The sequence below is a fragment of the Cygnus olor genome, chromosome 1, assembly GCF_009769625.2.
Source record: "Cygnus olor isolate bCygOlo1 chromosome 1, bCygOlo1.pri.v2, whole genome shotgun sequence".
Lineage (NCBI taxonomy): Eukaryota > Metazoa > Chordata > Aves > Anseriformes > Anatidae > Cygnus > Cygnus olor.
This window is the reverse complement of record NC_049169.1, coordinates 109,076,720-109,093,446: the sequence shown is the minus strand read 5'-3', so window position 1 is coordinate 109,093,446 and position 16,727 is coordinate 109,076,720. Positions and strand designations below refer to the sequence as shown.

Sequence of the window (16,727 nt, the reverse complement as noted above, 5' to 3'; positions counted from 1 at the left end):
GGCCACCCTGTTGGCTTTAGGCCTTGAGGCCACTGGCCTGGCTCATCACACAGGTAGTAAATTACCATGGAAGTGTCTGGCAGCAGCACAGCCATGGCAGGATGCCTCAGTTACTCCCTGGCACAACCTCTCTCTTTGGCCACTTAGTGACTGCCTTTTGGATGATAAATAACTGTCCTTTGGGACAGGGGCTGCCTTTCTCTGTAACAGCAAGGCATATTCATACCATGCCTGCAAAAACAGAGACCCACCAGGCTGCAGCTTCAAAAAGCTTGTTCAAGGCATACGTTGTTAAAAATAGTAGTGCTGAATGTCAATGCATATGGATTTAAGTTAGACTCATAAATTCATATCTTTAATACCGACCAGGATTTTCATGGCTAAATAACATGGCCTTCAGTTTAACACAGCTACTGAGTTCCTCTGAATTAATTTGTGCTTCAAGTTCAAAATGAGGTATAATGAGATGATATAAAGCTGCATAATTAGATGGCCCATTTCATCTTAGAGAAGCCTCCTTAGCCCAGCTGAGTGAATTGACTAATTAAGTATAATAGCTGATTGGCAAGCACGGACTTTTGGGGTTTAGTTTACTTTCTCCATGGGTCATGCACAGTAAAAATGTAGTAACTGTATACTATTTTTAATATTTTTGCTTTTAGAAGTACTAAAATCACTACTGCTGGGGAGAAGAGAAGTATCTAGAAGAGCAATAAAGTAAAAGATGTAGCAGTACCCACCTAGGAGATCCAAACCATATATGTGAACTTTGAAGGGGCTCCAATCCTAAGTGCTCTGACAGCTCTCTGTTACATGAAGGTAGGGAAAGTATTTAGGGTAAAGGACCTACAAAGCTGAGCGACAACTCCTCCCCTCATCAGTTTTGGAGTAGGTTATGGATTTGTTTATTTATTGGTGCATCTGTGTTGCAAAATAATGCATGGTGGCATGTGCTATGGTAGCTATGGTTATGAGAAAGGCTCTGCCTTTCTGCCAGTTTATACAGTTTTCTAAGCTTGAATTTTATAAACAACCTACAGCAAGAGACACTTAAAATGTGTTTGTGGTTTTTTTTTGCTGTTGTTGGTGTCGATGTTTTTTTGTTTTGTTTGTTTGTTTGTTTGTTTTTAATGATATTTGGTAAAATAATCTCAGAATGTTTTATTTTCACCTTCTCATTGGTGCTCCCCACTAACTGGTGGTTAGGTGCCCGCCAGTCAATCTGCACCTTCCTTCCCCAGCATCTATTTCTGTCTGCAGATGATCTTCTCTGGAGTTGTAGGAAAAGGTGACTGAGTGATAGATGAGGCCTACTTTCTTGCTCGAGTGGTGATTTCTTCTATACAGAGATGTTCGGTAATAATTTATCATTGGACTAAACTAATCCATCAAATTCTTTTCAGCAATCTACATAAGGGCTGTCAGGCTCATCGCTGTGAAGGAGCTATCAGCATTGACACAAGGGAAACAGAACTTTTGCTAAAATGTATAAAATGCAAAGTTTGTCAATAGAGCTGGATGTCCCTGATACATACCCAGCAGTGGTAATACTCAGGGGACTGATGTGTTCTTTCTACAGTGCTACAGAGATCTGCAGGGAAAAAAAAAAAAAAAAAAAAAAAAAAAAAAAAAAAAAAAACGTTAGCACTAGGGGGGATGGCTGCAGGATGGCAGAAAGTGTCAGTTGTCTACCAGGAGACCATTTTACCCCTGCCCACCTCTCTTCACTGCCAAAAGCAATGCTAGTACCAATTATCAGTTATAAGAAAACTGTGTCATGAATTCAAGGTTATTCATCATTTTCCAAATATTTTATAATTATAGCATCCTGTCACCCAATCAAGAAAGTTTGGTGTCTGTTGTGCACTCTCAAGTGCTTGATTCAGTCTGAACTGGATGACTCTGGCAATGCCTGTTCCATTGGGGAAACTTCTCTAATTTCAATGTAATGTTTTAAGTTTTCTTATAATAATCACTTTTCTCATCTTCACACTCCAATTGTTTACATCAGTGGAGCTCAGAGAAGTCCTTCCAAATGTTTTTATAACTTTGCAAGTGCAAAGAGGCTGTTATATTCCAGATTGGGAGGAGCAATAAACGCTTTGCTCAAGGAAGAAACTGTCAGTTTGAAACTGTCAGGTCACGTCTAGTCCTATTTAATAATTCAAAGGGTTGCTTGCATGCCTTCTAAACAAGGGGAGATGTAAGACTCCAAGTAAAATTCCCACATGGGTGAGAAAAGACGATTGTAAACATAATGAAATAGATGCTAAAGATATTTGGGTGGGGAAGAGAATTTGATAGGATTGTGGAGGAGAGAAAGTTAAAACTAATTAATTTGATCCAGCTAATATTGAAAACATACATAAGGATATTTTTCACAGCTGTTTGTTAGTAAAATGGATGATTAATTTGATCAAAAGGCGAAGCTTAGAAGAATGAAAATGATGTATTGTATGGAAATGGAAGAAGTAGCATATACTTCTGGGGATGGATTTTCACAGGACAGTTAGCTGATTCTCATGGAAAATCCTGAAAAAAATCCCTTGTTTATTTCTGAAAATCTTCATTTCCCATGGTTTCAGATGAAGGTTGAATTTATTTTAGTTTACACACACACTGTGTGTTACAGGAAGGTTATTTTTATAAACTGAACTGATCTCTCATATTCAGCTGATCACAGGAAATGCTGTGCTGAGTCCCACGGCCTCCCTTGCAGAATGTCTAATACCTGCAATTGCTTTCTTCTCACAGAGAAAAGCACGGTGGGAACTGTGGATTTAATGCTTGCTGAGATTAATGAAAACCCTCCCACTGATATCTGGACTAAGGATGAGCCTCCAAATGAGTTCAGCGCAATAAAAATGAACCTATATTAGTAGGTAGATGTAGTAAATTTCATGCCATATCAGTGGAGATAAACCAAGTCAAGTCTCTTTAATTTCATCAGCTTTCCATCCCAAAGAGTATATACATTTTCCAGCTTCACTGTAGCAACACCTTTCTGTGATACTCAGTGTATCACACACACCAGAGGATCAGAGTATTTGAACGCTAAGGTCCCAGCATTCAAACTTGGATGAATGCAGTGAAACACAATCCCATCACTCTCCCCAGAATGAGACCTGTTGCTGCAGGGGTCAATAGAGCATTAAATATCACCTCCTATCACAGTGAATGCCAGATAAATACCAGGAGTGTAGTGCAACCTCAGCTGGTAAATATTGTCCGCTGAATTCCTTCAAATGAAACGAGTGATCTCAGAGACCATTTTAATTATGAGATCTCTACAAGTGGTCAGGGGAATCAGCAATATGGGTAAATCGGAAATTAAAGGAGCAGAGAGAAGAGCTGTGCTGAAGGCTGCGCGCGGCTATGGCAGCGCGTAGGTGTGCAGCGTGTGCTGGGCTGCGTGATAAACGTGGGCACGGCTCAGGACAGCAGCAGTGCCCTTGCAAGCAGATTTCACGCTTGCTTCCATGCTTGATCCGCTGTATTCAGTGGGTGTGGGGGCCACCCCACATTTCAGTTTGTCAAGCCACGAAGGAAGTAATTTGAGTAGAAACAGAAGTCTCCAATGTTGGTAAATGTTTGCCCTTCCCTGTGGGGTGGGCTAACTACAGAGACTACAGCCTTACGTGAGCAGTGGCAAAACATGCTTGCCTGGCTCAGCCATGCTAGCATTTCTGTGCAGCCAGTCGGCATGACACAGCTTTATCCATACCTCTCTCCTGCCTGATGTTATACAGAGATTTGCATTCAAGCTGGCAGAGCTCTGTTCTCAGTGTTTCTACTGCTGTAGTTTCCCTTCTTAAAAATGGTCTCTCCTGAAATTACTGTAATTTCATATGGAAATAATTGGATTGATATTATTAGTACCAGAATATGTTCAGCTTTAGATATTCACTGCATTAAATGATAGCATTTAGCACTCGGTTGATTGTTTCTGAAGAGGCAGCTATCCTGTACAGCTATTTCTTCAAAAGATTGAATGTGTCTTTGTAGTCACCTCATATACATATTTTATAGTAAACGATAGTCTGTAAGTAAACATGTGGCAGTTTGTGCAATAAGGATGAAGAAACGCTTATTAAATATAGCATAGCCTCTGACTATGTTAGTCATTCAAAATTCTTCTTGCAAAATGGATCCTTTGTAAAATGTAAAGACACTCTTCCCTCTATTGAAATACTGCTGAATGCTCAGTGTTACCTGGCATTGTACTCCAGTGGAAAGCTACTGAACATTTCAGAGAGATCAGAATTTGGCCAGGGCTTAGAGTTTTTGAAAAGCTTCATCAGAAGAGGCCCATGTACTATTTAGCTCATTTATAGCTGATACTGTTCTAAAGTTTCTGTTTAAAGAGGGGATGAGCCAGAAGCAGGTTAAATCTTCTTGTTTTATGTACCTACCATTGTACTGAGGTATTTACACGCCTATCATTCTGATGTGTCATTGGAGTTACTTCATTACACAAGTGCTTTACTTTATTCATATTTTATGGCCATTTTCTCCGCTTTACCTGAGCATTGACAAAATGAGTTTGGCAAGTTCCTATTTCAAGGTGAGTTAAACATTGTAAAATGCAAAACTTTTAAATGTTTGGTAATGGGAAGTGCATCTGTTGGATGTTGCCTCTCGAGTGCCATCAAAAGTCTGTCTCTTTATCTTCACTGGCTGTGGGCTTTGGATGGACCTCCCTCACCCTTTTGTCTGATCCAGGGCTGGGCTGCACCTTCCTCCCTCCCCTTCTGCAGCTCCCAGCCATGATGAGCTCAGCTGGTCTGGCCTCAGCTGCAGGTTTGGCTTTTGGAGCTCTGACAATTGGCCAGGTGGCATAAACAGCTTCTTCAAAACCAAGCAGAACAAAATCAACCCAACATGAAAAAATAAGGTTAATAATTTCCTTTTCTTAAGATGAAGTCCCCAGCAATAGCTGAGGCAGGTTCTCCCTGCCCCAACTCTGCCTCTAAGCTCACAACTGCCTCCCCTGGCAAAACCTCTGCAATCTGCTGGATTATACCTGCATGTCCTCTTCTCTGCAGAGCCAGATTTTAATGAATGACTTTGACCTTCCTCTTCTCAGGTAAAACAGGATGGTTGCAGCGCAAGACTGAGGTTTTCTCCATTGTTATAAGCAAATGGTACTATATTAAGGGAATGCTTCTTTTGGAGTCCATTGTTTTACTGTTCCAAGGGGTACACATAGGTGATCCTGCACAGTCTCCTTTCATTTAACTCTGTTCATTTTGGCAAGGGGTTGTGCAACACTTAACAGTGCAATCAGATCAGATGCGTTATTCCTAAAAGCACCAGAGAATTACAGTACTTTTTTAGTTCACCTGAGTGCACATGGGAAATCACACTACTTAATTTTGTAAGTACACCTGCTGTTTGATTGACAGTACTGTGATTGACTGCCAATTTTACTGAGTTTTATGGATTCACTTTTTGCTTTGATATCATACCTGCTGGATCATGTGGATATGAGAATCTTACTTATAAAAAAAAAAAAAGATAAATAAATTTCCAAACCTCATGAGTCTGGAAGGAAACTGGAAAGTAAAAACATATTTCAATGTGTAAATGGAAATAGAAGTACCAGGAAGCTACTAATTTACCAAAAATAATCACATTTTCCTTTTAAAGACAATAAGGAAATGTGGCAGTAGGAATGCATATATTCATAATTTGGAATATTTGTAATAAGACCAAAGTAAGGTGTTTCTCAGAGCTGGGTGTTGGGTTTTATTTGCCTATTCAGAAAACAAAGAGAAAGTGGGATGTATGATTATACAAAGCTAGGTATGGGAGGGTTGTGTGTTTTTTTTTTTTTTACAGTGCATGTCATTCTTATGCAAGTAGCCCAAGATAAACTACAGATAGGATTTTTTTTTCCTTTAGTGAGAGAGGTATCTGAGAAGACATGAAAGAGAGGTATCTCAGGAGGCTATGCACAGAAGACATTGAAATGTCTATTGATTGATGACCAGTCAGTCCAGAAAGTAATTGCATTGAATCCTCATAAACCTCCCGAAAATATCACTTGAACAGGGGGAAGAGACAATAATGATTAATATCTGGTTGTCCAGACTAGTATTCCACTGTAGCTTCTTCACTATTTTCTCTGGAGGTCTTACCTGTATTGGCTTGGGTTAAGGTATTGAAAAATTTTCAGATGTGTGTTATTACTTCTGCTAAAGGAAAATTGACTCTATTATTTGAAGGCTTCTTCCCATGACTTTTTTTACAGGTCATTAAAGAAAAATACAGGCAGAATAACATAAATACTTATGGATACAACTTCAGAATACAAAACTGAATCTAAATAGTTGAATGAACAGAATTAGATGTTATGATTTAATTTTCTATATGTATGCGAATTTCTCTGTAGTAAATAACATATCAATCTATATTCAAATCCCATCCTATTTTACAAGCATTGCAATATAGATTTTTTTCTTTTAAATGACTGTGCTGCAATGGCAATATAATCAAGTGCAGAAATATGTGAAGTTTACCAAAGATTTTTCATAACTGGGCATAAATAGAGCTTTTGGAGAAAGTTAATTGTGTCACAGACATGTCAAAAATCTGTGGTTTTTCTGTTAATTTTTATCTAAAAAATCAATTTTATAGACATAAGAAAATCCTTCCAGCATACATTTGTAGTATTATATGCACTGTTAGTGGTAAAAGCCAGCCTCTAGTCTTGCAATAGACTGTATCCAAGCTATTATATGATTTTTTCAGAAGAGCCTCCGTTTATCATCTCCTGATGTCTAAATCTAATATCACCATTTATGGCATTGCACATTTTTTCCAGGAGATACTTTTCCTGGAGGGAACTATCTCTGGCATTATCAAGCAATGACAGATTAAAAATCTTCCACAGTGTTTCTGCAAGTAACAGTCAGTGCAGTTGCAAAGATGAACTGATATAATACAACTGCCCCCCTTCTTTTTGGTTTGCAGAACTTCTGCTGTTGCTTTTTTTATGACGACTTTCATAATGAGGGTGAAAAGAAATAGAGTATGTGTGTGAATACAAAGCGGGAACGTGAAGTATTAGATTTTCACCCAACTCCACCTATGAAATGATTCAAAACAAAAGGGTAATTGTGTTTTGATTTGTGATGAAGATTCTTATATTCTGTGGCTTTGGTAATTTCAGTGCCTGTATGTCCTGCATTTCTGATAGCAACCAGTACCTTTCTGAAATGTGTGTGTGTGTGTGATTCATTTCTTTGCCGTTTCTTCTTGCTTTTGCTCTCATGCCTCTTCTTCCGGCCCCCCCCTCCCCCCTCCCCACCCAAGGAAGTGAAGAGAAAGTGAGGTAGAAGGGAAACCATAAAAATGGACCTGTGGTAGCTAGCACGGAAAACTTGCTAATTTTTTCTTGTTTTCTCTCTAGTCTCAATTGGAAAAATTCGCCTACCCAAAATGTTCACAAAGATTGGACTAAATAGATTGTGTTTTCAGAACTCTAAAAACTTGGCTCTCGGTTCTGTCTTCTGTGGTACAGAGAACTGATATTACACACATGTTCCATATGCTAGCTTTTCATTCATATGCTTTTCTCAACCCATTTTGGCAGGTTTTGAAATACATTCTTTAAAAGACCACTGCCATCAAATATGCAGATCTGTTCAGAAGAGAAGAAAGAATGCAACCTACATGATATTGTTGTGTTCTTACAGTCCTAGTGCCATCTTTCCATTAAACAAAGTAAGATTCAAACAGGTGAGGTGATGTGGACATCAGTGGCTTGAAACTCCACATCTTTTTACCCATTCTCTTCAGAGGTCTAGTGTGGAGACACACTGGAAATCATTAAAAAAGGCTGAACAGACCTATGGACCCATTTATCAGCCTGTGATTTCTTGCTGCATTGAAGTTATAGGAACACAAAAGTTCCTTGTTCCATGCTCCCTAGAACAGGTTTTCCCAAACCCTTAATATGTAACAAACATTTTTAAAAAAAATTCTAGAGGAAAATTCAGGTCTTTCCAAGCCACTACCCAAACTGGCTGGTGGCAGCCCTGTGCCTGCTACGTGCCATATCCTGCCCCTCATCTTCCTACAGACTAAGACTTGCCAAACTCCCCAAGGTGGTTACTGAGGGTAAATGTCAGAGAACCGCCAGCTTTTTTTTCAGCAATCATTAGCAAAGGAGCACCATTTCCGGGTTTAATTTAAAGTTAGCTAGAACATACTGCAAAGCATTTTGTAGGAGTTCACATACCTATTGGTAACTTCACTGAATGCTCCATGAATTATCATCTGTAGAGTGAATCTCTGTTCCATATAGGGTAAGACTGTGATACCCTTAATTATATGGGAACGATGGGATATGACACACTTTAGTTGTTTTGTTCCACTATAGAGTAATATGACCTGGTTGGAAGTAAGTAACAGGACTCTGACCTGTAATTCATAGCAGAGTGTAGTGTACACATATTAACTGGCATGTAAATAACCTTTTCCTAGCTTGGATGTTATGTCTCATAAGCTACACATATAAAACAATTCTTTTCCTGTGCAGTTATGGGGAAAAAAAAAAAAAAACTTCCGAACTTTCAAGTACTTTTTCCCATCTGAAATATTTGGATCCCAACTCTGGATGCCCCACATCACTCTTCCTCTATCAGACAACTCAGATGCATGGGATCAGACCAGGCTACACAGGTCTTTCTCCAGTTATCTCTTGAAAACCTCCAAGGATGGAGCCTGTGCAGCCTCTCTGGGCAACCTGTCTGACTGCCTGACTGTTTTTTGTGGGGGAAAAGTTTCTTCTTATACCCAATCTGAACCTCTCATTTCAATTTGTGTCCCTTTCCTCTTGTTCTCTTGCTGCTCACTGCTATGAAGACCTCAGCTGCATATTCTTGGTGGCGCCCCATATGTACAGACTTGCTTCCCCTGCAGCCAGGTTGCAGACGGGTTCCCCCACAGACACCCTTTCTCCAGGCTGAATGAGCCAAGCTGCTCCCACCTCTTCTCACAGGGCAAGTGCTCCATCTTGGTGGCCCTCTGCTGACCTCACTCCAGTTTAACAATGTCTTTCTTGTACTGTGGGGGCCAAAAACAGATGTAGTATTCTATATGTGAAATGATAATTGCTAAATAAAAGGGAGTAATCATTTCCTCGGTCTACTGGCTAATATCCTGTTCATACAACCCAGGATGCCATTGACCTTCCTTGCTGCTTAGGCATGCTGCTAACTCACACTACGTTTGTTGTCTACCCAGACCCCAAGTGCTCTTTCTACAGAGCTATCCCTCAGTGAGTCAAACCCCAACTTGTATAACTGAAAGGAGTTATACCTTCCCAGGTGCAAGAATTTGCATGTATCCTTGATGAATTTCATGAGGTTCCTTTCAGTCTATTCTTCCTGCCTTGAGCATATCACCTGCTCCTCTAAATTTGGCATCATCTGAAAACTTGATGAGAATATACTCTCTTGCCTCCCCCAGCTCATTGATAAAGTTGTTAATCAGGACAGGCCCCAGGACAGAACCCTGAGGTACTCCACTTGTTACTGGCATCCAGGTGGGATACGACCCACATGACACTCTCTGAGTTCAACTGTTTCACCCATCCAGGAAACAAGATCCCAAACTAGATACTGGGTGATGTGGGATTAAGTTGATGAAAAATCTTGCTAAAGTCAAGATAAATAAAGTCCACTGTTTTCCCCTCATCCGTATCACCTTATCTGTCACCTTCCCATGCTAGTCATTTTACCACAGAAGCCATTCAGGCCAGTCACACATGACTGATCATACTCTTGTTCAGCCAAAGTTGACTTTTCCTTAACATCTTCTCACCTATGTGCCCAGAAAAGTACTTGCAGATGACTCACTCCTTGATTGTCCTGGGACCGAAGTGAGACTGACCAATCCATAGATCTCTGGATTTATATTTGTTTGCTTGCTTGCTTCTTTGTTTTTTATTTGTTTGTTTTTGACATGTGCATTGTGTTTGCCTTCATAGTTTTTCATGGGTTACCTCTCCTGATCTCCACAACATTTTGAAGATGACAGAAAATAAACTTGCATATACACTGGGCAGCTCCTTAAGCTTCCTCAGATGCAGCATATGTGTATAGTTCAAGTCCTGTCAGGTAGTCACTGACTTTACTCTCATCCACTGCCTTGAATAAAATTCAGGAGTTTGAAGAGAATTGAAATTTCCTTTCTTCAAGCCTGCCTCTGAGCACAGATGCATAGGAGACCTTCCTGGTGGAAAGTGAATTAAAGAAAGCATGCTGTACCTCAGCCTTATCTATGCTTACAGTCACTAAATTACCGGTCCCATTCATCAATGAACCCATGTTTTCCTTGCTCATCTTTATGTTTCTTAACGCCAGCTACCTGGCCCGTCCCTTCTTCAGCTTCCTCTACACTCCATTTCTGCATTGGAGCTCAGCCATGAGTTCCCTGTTCAGCCAAATTGGTCTCCTTGTATGTCTACCAGGATCTGTGATCAAGAGACTTCCTTGAGTTATTTAAAGAAGGCTTTGTTAACCTTACCACCACAGCAACATACCCCTGCTAAGGTGCCATCCTTGCCAGCCTCTCCTGATCCTGACACAAAAGCTCTCATGCAGGCTGTTGTCTGGCCCATAGGAGAGTTCACTGCATCTGAAGTGCTCCCGCACGTAGAGGGCAAGTCCCACTTGTCCTCCTAGCCTGTCTCTCCTGAAGAGCTGGTATCTGCCCATTGCAGTACAGCAGTCCTCTAAGCAAGCTATCTCATGACATCTCAGTTATCCCAATGACATCATAGTTTGGTGGAGCTCTGGTTCCTCCTACCTCTTTCCCAGACTGCAGATTGAAGTGGGCATCCTTTTGCCCTGTTTTACCACTCCTGAGATCTCCCCTGTCACTGTCACCCAGCACTCCTTGCCTTCCAGACCTGACCACCACTACCTCGCCTTACAGTGAGTCTTAATCTCTCTACCTTGTCTTTCCTAGTATAGAGTCCCAGTAGCAGCAAACCTGCAAAGACAGTAAGTCAGTTCAGCAAATGAGTGTCTAACTATTACTAATTTGCATAAATGAAAATTTAAAGTTCCCAAAGCTTGTAAAAAGCTACAGAGAGAGAAAGCATTGTAGACACTTAATATGATTCAGGAAGGGAAAGGAAGTTTCCTACAAAAATGTCTTACTTTATTTCATATTTTTGCTCACATTATTTTTAAGATAGTGCTAAAACTGGGGCAGTTACACAAAGCAACAGTACACAAGGCCACCACAACACAGATATAAGTACTAAGACAGTCGGAGGAAATTACTTTTTTATCTGATTACTCTTTTTTTCCTCAGCTGGGTCAGGTTGTCACTATAATTCTGTTTCTCTCTTTCTCTGTCTCAAAAAGGAGCTTTGCTGATCACATATGATAGGATAATCAAACTTGTGAAACTGAGTTGTTGAAACTTATGCTATCTTCTGATAAATTTTACTTGAACCTGAAATGCTTCTTAAACAACTTGAGAAAGTCAGTAAGCACTGGATACAGATAGGTCAAGAAATCTCTAATAAGAGTTTAATAAACCATTGTTAGCTCACAGATGAGGTTTGATCTTGGACAAAACTCTTCTTCCCCTCAAGTAGAATTTTTCATACTAGTCTAATAACACTTCAGTGAAAATCAGCTCTTCTGCTCCTTAGGTGTTGGTCTGTACTGTAAGCAAGGCCGTGTTGAAAATGTAAATTTTCCTTTCAAGCTCTGCCATTAGCACTTCTCAAGTATGGAGTTTCAAAGAAAAACCATCATGTCTTCCCTTGCAGCCTTGCTATGAGGACTCATCAGTGCTTGAGAAAAAGAGGGATTGATTTTAAATTTACAGGTAACAAGTGCTTAAAAGCAGAATTGAAAGCTGATTTGAAGCTTCCAGTTCAGCTTCCTAAGAAGACAAACTTCAAGTGAATTTCAATTGGCTTGCAGGAGTTGCTGATTAAATCTATAAATCACTGATTAGAAATATATAGGGATTTTTTTTTGTGTGTGTATCTGTTCCTCATACTCAGAATTTTTATATTCTGTCTGTCTGGGAAAGATGAAATGTCTTTGTCCCATGTAAAAAATGATGAACAGGTGTTCCAGAGCCTAACTTCTCTTCCATTCCTCCCATTCCTGGTACAATAAACAGAACCAAAAAAAAAAAAAAAGAGAGAGAGAGAGAGAAAAAATAATCACATAAAATGTCATAAATGATAAAAAAAAGTATATGAAGAGAGATTGATGGTTCCAATATGAAATCACATGCAACTAATGCAATTTGCAAAGCCAGAACAAGCAAACAGAAAGATCAGCTGAGTGCCATTTAAGGTAAAACAACCTGGTTTAGCAGTGCTCAGTATGGTGCCATTTGTTTTGGATTTTGTTTGTCCAGACTTTAAGCATTTCATGTGCACTGTTTGAACTATCTGGGGTTCTTGTTTTAGCTTTTCTTTCATCAAAAGCCTTCCATTTAGGTCATTTAGTACAGCCTGTACTGAAAAAAAAGATACTAGGAAATGAAATGTATGGTTGCTGTAGGCTAGTGATTGCTGTGTGATCTTTTTCTGAAATTAGTGCCATAACTATTATTTGTGGGATCATGCCATGTTCAACAAGTGAATGTGTTTTAAGACTTAGTTGTCTGCACAACAGTGGCATAAGTGAGAATCAAACGCTGTGTTCTTATACTGTGTTCTTATACTAATGTGAAGGCAAGAGAAGGGAATGAATATAGCCAGGGATGAAAAGACTCTGATCTGAGACTGCAGAATTATTATATTGTTTCTTTTTCCATTTTTACTTCTGAATCACTGTAGCAGAAGCTATTGCACCAGCAGATATTCATACAGCTATTTAGCATACGCAAGACCAAACTGTAGTATAGACAACAATTTGCATATGGTGATAATGAGAAATAAACATTAGTTATTTAATGTCAAGTCTCCGCAAATCTCTAACTCTTTGCCAATGAAATAATTTGGCATTTTGGAGATTTAGTCCACATAGCAAGAATGGGAATCTAATAAATAGGCATTATTATTTTATTCCCTGCACCCAAAATGGCACACAGGATAAGCAGTGCTAAGCAACGTTGTGCTGTTCCTCCAATGCCTTCCTCAAAGTAATTTCTTTCACTTTTCTTTCTTTCCCCTACTGCCCTTCCTTACCCCGGTGGTTTTCTATTGTGTGGTCTTTCTATTGCAGCAGCCACCCATGGGCGCTAATTGGTAGCAGGACCTACCGTGCTGGGCATGCTCATACAGGTGAAGAGCACTAACAAGTTAGTCCCTGCTCTGAAAAACTTGCAGTGTGTAGAACTGACTGTTCCCTATTTCTATTCCTGATTTCATTCACGTCTTTAAGAGTAACAGGGATAGCTGTTAAGGATGTGTGAGATGAGTGAAGCCCTGTATGAGCTATAAGGGATTTTGGAAATTTCTAGTATGCTGCTGGAACTCTTTTATAAACACAAGAGTAGAGGCAGCCTTTTTTGGATAGCCTTTGTTTTATGTGAAATTATCATCATAATAAATCACCTTCTGCATATTCTCCCATACGCCTTTCTTTTTCTAACCTGTCTTCCCCATTTTTCTTTCTGTCTGGTACAGCTCTAAACTTGCATGGTATGGTTAGCATGATTGCTTGGGTATTGTGTAAGGCGCTTTGCTTATGTAGCATGGAACAGATACTTGCTAGTAATAAAGCTCATGACAACCAAAGGGTTTAAACAGTTGAAAACAGATTTTGCCACAGTGTGCTTTTTAAAATATGTATTAAGGCATTGGTAACTACAAGTGGAATGCAGCAATGTCCGAAAGAATAATTTCTTCATCCTCCAGCTCTACAGTCTAAAAGTCAGTCAGAAGGAGAAAACACTCACCTTAAATGCAATTTCACACAGAGGACACAACTTTGTCTGTATCTTTCTGCACTCAGCCTGTGGTATCTCAGACACATAGAAACACTAGGGCATCATTGAGACAATAGTTAAGAAAGCAAATAAAAATCAAATGACTGAAATTACTTCTATTTGTGTCTGATGCCGCAGCTCAGAGGACAGGATTCCCACTGTGGCTGGCTTTGTGTGGCAAAGAAACAGGACCCCAGTGATGCCTTCTAGCGTTTGTAACTCCATTGACCTGGTGGCCATGGACAACTTCTTGGAGATGCTCTGGTCAGGTCTCTCACACAGCAGGATCCCTCTCAGACAGGGATCACAGCAGAAGCAGACAAAAGTGTGCTGAAATAAGACTGCCTTTTGATTCCCTCATCATATACCCATTATCTGTCTCTACTACCATCCTCATGTCCCTTCCACCTGGATGACCTTGCTACATGAGATTAGACAGGCAGATGCCCTTATGCTAAGGCCTCTTCCCACCCACACAAACACCTCCCTTGGACAGTGCTGTTAGCTTCAGTAGAGCTTCTTGGCCTCTCTCCTCAATTGAGATAAGAGATGTTCTTTGTTTGAGATCTGCATTTTGCGAAGAAGCAAATAACTTTTAAGTAACTTTCACAAAATGTCACATAGAACGAAAGAAATTTGACCACCATAAGGCTGAGAGACAGCAAGTGAAAGAAGTGGCAGGGATAGAGGAGAAGATAAAATTTAAATAATACATATACATGTTAATCAGCAATAGTCATGGGCAGAAAGTGACCATCCTCTCACTTTTCTCAGGGGAAGACCTCCTTGAAACCGTGTTTTCATACTGTAGTTGGACCAGCTCAGGCCTGCTCTGCTCCAAGGTTAGATATTCAGTTCCAAAGCTATTAAGGAGAATCTTTTAAGAGATTTTAATCTTAGCTGCTGTGTTTCCTGGATCGTTATTAAAACTTCTGTGACAGAGTTAATGAGAAAAAGGGGTCATCAACCTTTATGTTTGGTTCAAAATGATGATTTTCCTCCCACCTCTCTCAGTGTTGCACAGTGCAGTGATTGTCACAGTTAACTTTGTAGAGATATTGCCCTCCATTGACAGGGAGAAATTAGCTGATGGTAATAGTCCGGGACCTTCTACGATGAACTGTAGAATTAAAATAAAGCATTGTGAGAGATGTATGACACAATCCTTAAAAAATAGACGTGGCCCTTAATGATTTTCTCAGAATCATCAGTAATGCCATAGAGGTCGGTGATGTAAAGGAAAGACAATTATATTTGCAAATGACATCCTATTTTGTAAAAGGTATCAGTACTCAACACTGTTGTATTATAGGTTCGGTGTTAAAGTTCATGCCAAACTAGAAGTCACCTACAAAGCTGACAAAGAGAGAAGATTGAAAAGTGAGGAAATTTAGTCAACTTTACAACTTTCCTCAGTCAGAAACACCTTAGGATACATTCAGTTCTTTAATTTGGGAAGAGGGCGTGTGAGAATAGGTTTGAAAGCAAAAATCATCCTAGCACTGACTGCCTGACTGATACTCAGATTAATTTCAGTAAACATAGTGAGCCTGTGGGAGAAGAGATGAAGTCAGGTATGACTAATCTCAATGTCTAGAGATAATAACTTGTCCCTAGTTAGAGGAGTGTGCTTTATCCATTCCTCCCTACGTGATGTTTTTACATCAACCATTACAACTTATTGTTATTATTATTATGCTTTTATATACCTGGATATGCACAAGACACCTCACACTATTAAACCTTTAAGTTGCTGCTGCTTGCCAATTCAACTGTGAAACACAGAGCAATCATATCAGTGATATAAAAATTATATGATATTTTCTATAATCTATTTATATGGAAGAATAAAAATCTTCATAATAAAGTGTTCTGCTCTCTTCTTTCAAAAGACAATGAAGATCCATAGCAAGAGGAAGGATTTGCATTAACAAACAGGGGAAAGAGATCATTTTGAAGATTTACTATTTTAATTTGGTTATTTTTGAAGACCACGAGTGAGAGGAAGGAAAAAAAGATAATGAAAATGGAAGTAAGAATGGAGTTCATAGCTCATGAATTGGTTAATACAGCTTTTAGATGTTTTTAATGAGGTGGTACCTTTGGAGATATGGCCCTTGTCTTCCTTCTTTCCCTCCCATCCCCCACATCCATAGGATTAGTTTTTTCTCTAACAGCCAAGGCCCTGATACTGCAGGCTCCTGCTGGCCTAGCAGTGGTGCGTCCCAGTGTGGTGCAGGCCTGGAGCCTTGCACAGCAGAGGGATGTAAGGAAAAGAAGGTGCAGAAGGCATTTGCTCACCACTCTCATAAGCTGGGAAGCTCAGAATCAAATGCAACACAAAAAAAAATCTTGCATAGATGAGCACCCCAAAGCTCGGTACTGGTTGATAATTTCAGTTTCCCCCTCAGTGGGATACCAAACATTTTAGTGCTTATCCATTGTCAAATTACCAAATGCAAGACCTGGGAAAATCCCTTTCAAAAATGAAATGGCTTTACCTGCATTCTGATGTTTGCATCCATTAATATTCTGGCAAATGGGTTTACAAGTGGGAGCAGTCACTGTAGCATTGCAGTTAAATGCAGTTATAAAAGATATCCAGAAAAAAAGTGATGTTTGAATTCATAAATGGCATTAAAAAGACCAAAAATTACACTTAACAGAAGAGCAAAGAGTCCCTGGGGATAAGCATCCAGTATGGACTAAGCAGTGTATGCCTTGATCCTGCATTCAAGTCTCCATGGCCATAAGTGTTTACCCAAGTGGTTTCAGTAGTGAGATCCAGCACAACTGACTGAATTTTG

At 39.7% G+C, this 16,727-nt stretch overlaps 2 long non-coding RNA genes across 3 annotated transcripts; one reads left to right on the top strand and one right to left on the bottom strand.

The window, feature by feature from the left end:
* Positions 1–9,925: 9,925 nt before the first annotated feature.
* Positions 9,926–10,944, bottom strand: LOC121079324. Its single transcript, XR_005824979.1, has 2 exons — positions 10,553–10,944; positions 9,926–10,242 (listed from the first exon to the last, which is right to left on the bottom strand). It is a non-coding gene; the product is annotated as an uncharacterized LOC121079324 (long non-coding RNA).
* On the top strand, positions 10,772–15,698 carry LOC121079326. Of its 2 annotated transcripts, XR_005824982.1 has the most exons (4): positions 10,772–10,946; positions 13,215–13,273; positions 14,695–14,762; positions 15,233–15,698. It is a non-coding gene; the product is annotated as an uncharacterized LOC121079326 (long non-coding RNA). The 2 variants fall into 2 exon arrangements; XR_005824981.1 differs by lacking the exon at positions 13,215–13,273.
* The last annotated feature ends 1,029 nt before the right edge of the window (positions 15,699–16,727 follow it).